This window comes from Erinaceus europaeus, chromosome 5 (assembly GCF_950295315.1).
Source record: "Erinaceus europaeus chromosome 5, mEriEur2.1, whole genome shotgun sequence".
Taxonomy (NCBI): domain Eukaryota; kingdom Metazoa; phylum Chordata; class Mammalia; order Eulipotyphla; family Erinaceidae; genus Erinaceus; species Erinaceus europaeus.
The window spans coordinates 50132361-50138360 of NC_080166.1; the positions used below are offsets into that span (position 1 = coordinate 50132361).

At 43.8% G+C, this 6000-nt stretch overlaps 1 long non-coding RNA gene across 1 annotated transcript in view; it reads right to left on the minus strand.

Annotated features, from left to right (window-relative positions):
- Positions 1 to 5761, minus strand: part of LOC132538693 (uncharacterized) — a 111726-nt gene extending 105965 nt beyond the window's left edge. Inside the window, exon 1 of the long non-coding RNA XR_009550047.1 lies at positions 5673 to 5761. This is a non-coding gene — a long non-coding RNA (uncharacterized LOC132538693). The remainder of the gene's footprint in view (positions 1 to 5672) is intronic.
- Between the last annotated feature and the right edge of the window lie 239 nt (positions 5762 to 6000).

The window sequence follows — 6000 nt, forward strand, 5'->3', positions numbered from 1 at the left end:
CTGGACATCTTCCCCTAACACTTACCCCTCTGGGGATATGGGCCATAAATTTTTTGTGGGTGCAGAAGGTGGAAGGTCTGGTGTTTGTAACTGCTTCTCCACTGGATATAGGTGTTGACAGGTAGATCCATACCTCCAGCCTCTTTCTATCTTTCCCTAGTGAGCTAGAGCTCTGGAGAGGTGAGCTCACCTCAGTGGTGAGGTCGTCTGCCCAGGGAGTTCAGGACAAAATCATAGCATCCAAAACTTGGTGACTGTGGCTTAATGAGTTTGTGGAGAGATCCTGGTTATATCCTGTTAAGTTTTCAGGTAATTTTTAGGGTTTTTTTCTTTCTAGTTTACCAGGAACATGATCTGAAAATCGCCTACTCCATAGCCATGCCTCCTGGTAAATGGTATTTCACCTGATAGCTATACTTGTTCTGTTGACTGGTATTTTTAAATGGAGATATTTATTTATTTATTTATTTATTTATTTATTTATTTATTTATTTTAGAAAGATGGAGACATCTGCTTAATCTGCTTTGGCCTGTCACCTGGTCTTATCTTAGGATAGTTGCTCTACATGGACCTCTGTAAATACAACGGTCAAATAAAATGCAGGATACCCCAATAAATCAAGAGTTTCCATAAAATATGAAATAATTTTCAGTGCAAGTACATCCCATGAAATTGTTTCTCTGAAATTCAAACCTGACTGTGTGTTCAGTATTTTAGTCAATACTGACAACCTACTGGGGCTTCTGATAGTAGAATTCTGTTGGGGGTCAGGTGGTAGCACAGGTTAATCGCTCGTGGCACAAAGTGCTAGGACCTGTGTAAAGATCCTGGTTCGAGCCCCTGGCTCCCCACCTGCAGGGGAGTCGCTTCACAGGTGGTAAAGCAGGTCTGCAGGTGTTTGTCTTTCTCTCCCCCTCTCTGTCTTCTCCTCCTCTCTCCATTTCTCTCTGTCCTATCCAACAACGAACAACATCAACGATAACAATAATAACCACAACAAGGCTATAACAACAAGAGCAACAAAAGGGGGGAAAATGGCCTCCAAGAGCAGTGGATTCATGGTGCAGGCACTGAGCCCAGCAATAACCCTGGAGGCAAAAAAAAAAAAAAAAGAATTCTGTCCTTCCGCCGCCCCCCAAGAAAAGTAGAGAAATCTCCCTGCCTGGAGCATACACACCTTCGTGAGGGGAGAGAAGGCTAGATGACAAGAAATTACTAGACAAGACCAGACTCTGTGACCACTCTCAATTTTGTGGCAAAAAGGAGACACTAAGTATGATCCCTTTCTTAGCCAACTGTACTTCCCAAGATCCTCTTTTTTCCCTTGCCACCAGGGTTAATGCTGGGGCTCAGTGTTTGCCTTGCTCCACTATTTCCTGTGGTCTTTATTTTATTTGTTTCCTCATCCCCCACCCCACTTCCTTCTTTTTTCTTTTTTCCTCCAGTGTTATCACTGGGATTTGGTGCCTACACTATGAGTCCACTGTTCCTGGTGACCATTATTTTCCATTTTATTAGATAGGACAGAGAAAAAAATGAGAGGGGAAAGGGAGACAGAGGAAGAGAGAAAGACAGACATCTGCAGACCCACTTCACCACTTGTGAAACTTCCCCCCAGCAGTCTTCGCACTTTGTTCTCTGTACACTAACCTGGTGCACTCCACCCAGCCCCTCTGTTTATTTATGGAGTTTTTTGGTTTGTTTTTTTTTTTTTACTTTTTTTTTTTTGTTTATCTTGGATAGAAGGTGAGAGACAGAGAAAGGAAAAGTGGGGAAAGACAGAGAGGAAAGGCACTTGTAGCCCCGCCCCCCTACTCCTGCAGCTTCCTCCCTGTAAGTAGAGACTGGGGGGCTTGAACTCAGGCCTTCATACAGAGTAGCATATGCGTAGCCACCCAGTCTCCTCCCAGCTCAGCCACAGTCCGTCTTAAGGATTGTGCATCTCAATTTTTCAGAAGTGACAATCTACCCAAGACATTTCTGAGCCTCGATTCCTGACCTCTGACCCTAAGCCCTAAGATTTGGATGCACTAAATAAGGGTGCTCTAAGGAGCCCCTTAGAGACAGATCTAAGAGTGTGTACTCACAAGGATGCCTAGGAGGAGTCTTCTTTGGGCCCTGCCCTCCAGACTCAGTGTCAAGCCTTACTCAGCTGACACTCAGTGTCAGCTGACTCACTCTTCTCTTCCAGCCTAGTACAACCTCTGTAACCTGAGACTGAATCTGGGCTGCTTGCCCTGGGCCTTTGGCTCGACTCCAAGGTATTACTGCTAGGATTGGTTCTGTCCTCTAAAATATGCCATCTCAGACCCCCCACACCCCACTGTTTGCTCTGTCCAGAAGGAGACAATTCAGTGACTGTCCATGCCATCTCCTGGAACTACATATTCTTTTTTTTTTTTAATATTTATTTTATTTATTTATTCCCTTTTGTTGCCCTTGTTTTATTGTTGTAGTTATTATTGTTGTTGTCGTTGTTGGATAAGACAGAGAGAAATGGAGAGAGGAGGGGAAGACAGAGAGGAGGAGAGAAAGATAGACACCTGCAGACCTGCTTCACCGCCTGTGAAGCGACTCCCCTGCAGGTGGGGAGCCAGAGTTCGAACCAGGATCCTTATGCCGGTCCTTGTGCTTTGCGCCACCTGCGCTTAACCCGCTGCGCTACAGCCCGACTCCCGGGACTACATATTCTATACTCTGGTCACATATGCTACAAATAATGCCATCCTTGTCCCTGTTCCCCAGAGGCCTTTTGATAAGTTCAGCTGCCATGTGTGAGCCTAGGTTCAGGTATGTTTACCTGACCTCCTTTGACTTTGGCTCACCCAGATGTGACCAGGAAAATGATTCTGGCAAGGTACCAGAAGTGCTCCCCGCAGCCTCAGTCCAGCTCTGAGGGCCAGGGCAACTCACCCAGAGGCCCACCCTTCCCCACTGACTTGGGATCTGGTCTCTGCGTCCTCTCTTGCCCCATTTTCTAAATACATTATCCAACTTCGGTTTGATAGCGGGGGGGGGGGGGGGGGGTGAGGCAGTTTCCCACCTCATTATCTTGAGAACACATGAACCTACAATACTTAGGGGCCTAAAGCATTCTCTAAACAGATAGCAACTCCTCCCTGACCCACTTCTGCAGAATCACCAGAATCTGTCTCCTCAGTCTTGGAGCCAAAGACAGGCAGGTGTTTCTCAGTATGATTTCTAGGGCAGGGGCTATAATCTTCCTGACTTGGCTCTCACATATTATTTCATTGTCTGTCTTATACAGACTATCCCAGAAGGGAATGCTTAAAAAGTGTTGTGGTACCTACCCCTGGATATAGAGAGGCACACCGGCTGACTCTCACTCCCCTCCATCTCCCCCTCCTGCCAGACTCCTCCCAATTATTCTGCAGGCTGCTTTGCCCCAAGGCACTTTGCAGCTCCAGGGGACTGGAATTGGTTTAAAAAAAAAAAAAAAAAAACCTTCCCTCCTTCTTCTGTGTGCCCATGTGAAGGGTATTGTGTGCTCTCTAAATAATAAAGCAGGCTTTGTGTGACCTAACTGGACAGGCCCTTTGAGAGAGATTTCAGTTACAGGGAGATCAGTCAGTTGCATCCCAGGAAGCCAAGAAGTTTCCAGACCAACCAGGAACATCCATTACAGCTAGATGTTTCCCTTTAAATAGTGAAGCAATTCCTCTCTCCCCCTACTGTTTAAGGTAATCAGGCAAAAGTGAAGCAGGAGGACTTAAATTTATATTGGGGAACAACAAATAATAGCATTTAGTCAAATATTCCCCACCTTTCCCACTGCCAACAAAATAACAATCAATGAATCACTTTAGAGCACTTACTATATGAAAGGCACAGTTATTGATCAAGGTAATTATTTATTACATTTATTGATTTCCAACTTGAGAGGCAGAACCAGCTAGACAATAAAGAAAATTAAATAGAAGACAAATATAGTTCACCCGGGAGGGTGCCGGGTTTGTCAGGCATGAGACCCACGTGGTTTGTTTTGTTTTGTTTTGTTTTGTTTTGTTTTGTTTTGTACCAGAGCACTGTTCTGCTCTGACTTATGGTGGTATGAAAGCTTGAACCTGGGACTTCCAAGCCTCAGGCATGAAAGTCTCTTTACATAACCACTATGCTATCTACCCCCACCAGAGACCCAGATTTGAGTCCAGATTCTACTGCACTAGGGGACACTTCAGTGATGTACTACCTTTCTAGATCTCTTTCTCTTTCCCTCCCTCTTTCTTTTTTCCAACCACTCCCATCACCAAAGGTCTGTGTCTTCACCCCCACCCACACAGACAACCATTCTAGTTCTTCCACAGACTTGAAAATAAGTTGACTCTTTTTACATTTTATATTCAACTGTCTATATTCTGCATGAGTGAAGACATTCTGTAGTTGTCCTTCACCTCCTTACTTGCTTCCCTGGACATAATCTTCAATACCATCCACTTTATCCCAAAGGACACAATATCATCCCTTTTTATTGCTCCCTCTCTGTCTCTCACTCTAAAAATGTCAGCCTGGAGTGGTGAAATCAAGTGACAAAAACCAAAAAAAAAAAAAAAGGGAGGAAAAGGAAATAGACATCATAATACTTGATCTCTGGCCTACAACAACCACCTCAGAAGAGGACACTGACCAGTGATGAGTACCTCCTATTAGCCAGCACAGGTGCTAAAAAAAAGTATATACAATCACTTGTTTTAATCGCTTCAATAACCCTGTGGAGAAGATTGTGGTATCTCCATTTTACAGATGTGGACACTTAATATTCACTGATGATATATATGCGGTAGGTAGAAAAAAGCCTACCCCCTCCATAGATGCCAATGACCGAATCTTTGGGAATATGTTATCTAGGGACATCTAGGTGAGTCCACCTACTCTCTAGAGTCCTTATAAGAAAGAACTGTTACTATTGAAGATTACGTTTAGAAATGTTACAAAGGAAACAGAAGTTGGAATGGTATGGAGCCATGAACCAAGGAATGTAGGCAACCACTAGAAATAAGAAAAGACAAGGAAATTGATTCTTCTTCAGAAGCTTCTGACTATACTAGACTTGCTGAACTTGTAGACTTTTGATTTCCAGAAAGGTGTGGTAATATGCATTGTTCTAAGTTATCAAGTTGTGGCAATTTGTTGCAGAAGCAATGGGAAATGAATGGTGTGTTCAGTTCATACTTATTCCAACTGCACTACATAGTAGACTTGAGCTAACCTGGAGATTACTCCGAAGTGAGAGAGTTCAGCAGAATTGCTACAGTGTCTAACTAGTCCCTGGAGTTCTGCACAGCTGAGGCCTCAGAGAAGGTTTCAAACCATGTCAGTGTGCCCTTCAAATCTATGTCACTTCTTTTTTGCTGATATACTCCTTAATGCTAAAATTTAGGGATGAAAGAAATAGAATGCCAGAAAAAATATTCTGTAATAATATGACATGCACAATGAAAAAAGAGTTCTGGAAATGAGTGCTTAGATAGAGTTACTGGTACGTGCAGCAGTGATCAGAGAAGAGTTGGTTAAAGGAGTACAGCTTAATCAGGGTCCTATCGTGTGAGTAAGACTGCCTTACAGATGGAAGAATGGTCTGATGTAAGAAACACCCCTAAGAACAGAAAGAATAAAGTCCATTTCCTCCCTTTGTGCCCCCTCCTACCCTCACCTCATCTTCCATTTGTGTATTTCTTTAGATCTTCCAGCCAGTCTTGGCAAAGTCCTTGGACAACATCCTGCGGTCTCCCTTAGCTTTCAAACACCAAGTCTAGACCCAAAGTGGTATGACTTGTCTTTCTTACCCACAGTTACCCAGAAGATCACGCCCCTCATCCCAGTTTCCTCCAGCAGTGAGGAACAAAGTGTTCCCAGTTCTTCAAAGTCAGCAAGTATGTTCTCCATATGTGTAAGTGGCCAGTTTGGTTCAGCACTTCCACATCTGAATGTGGAAATTTAGGGTTAGAATTCCAAGCTTTGATCCAAGCAGGACAATCTTT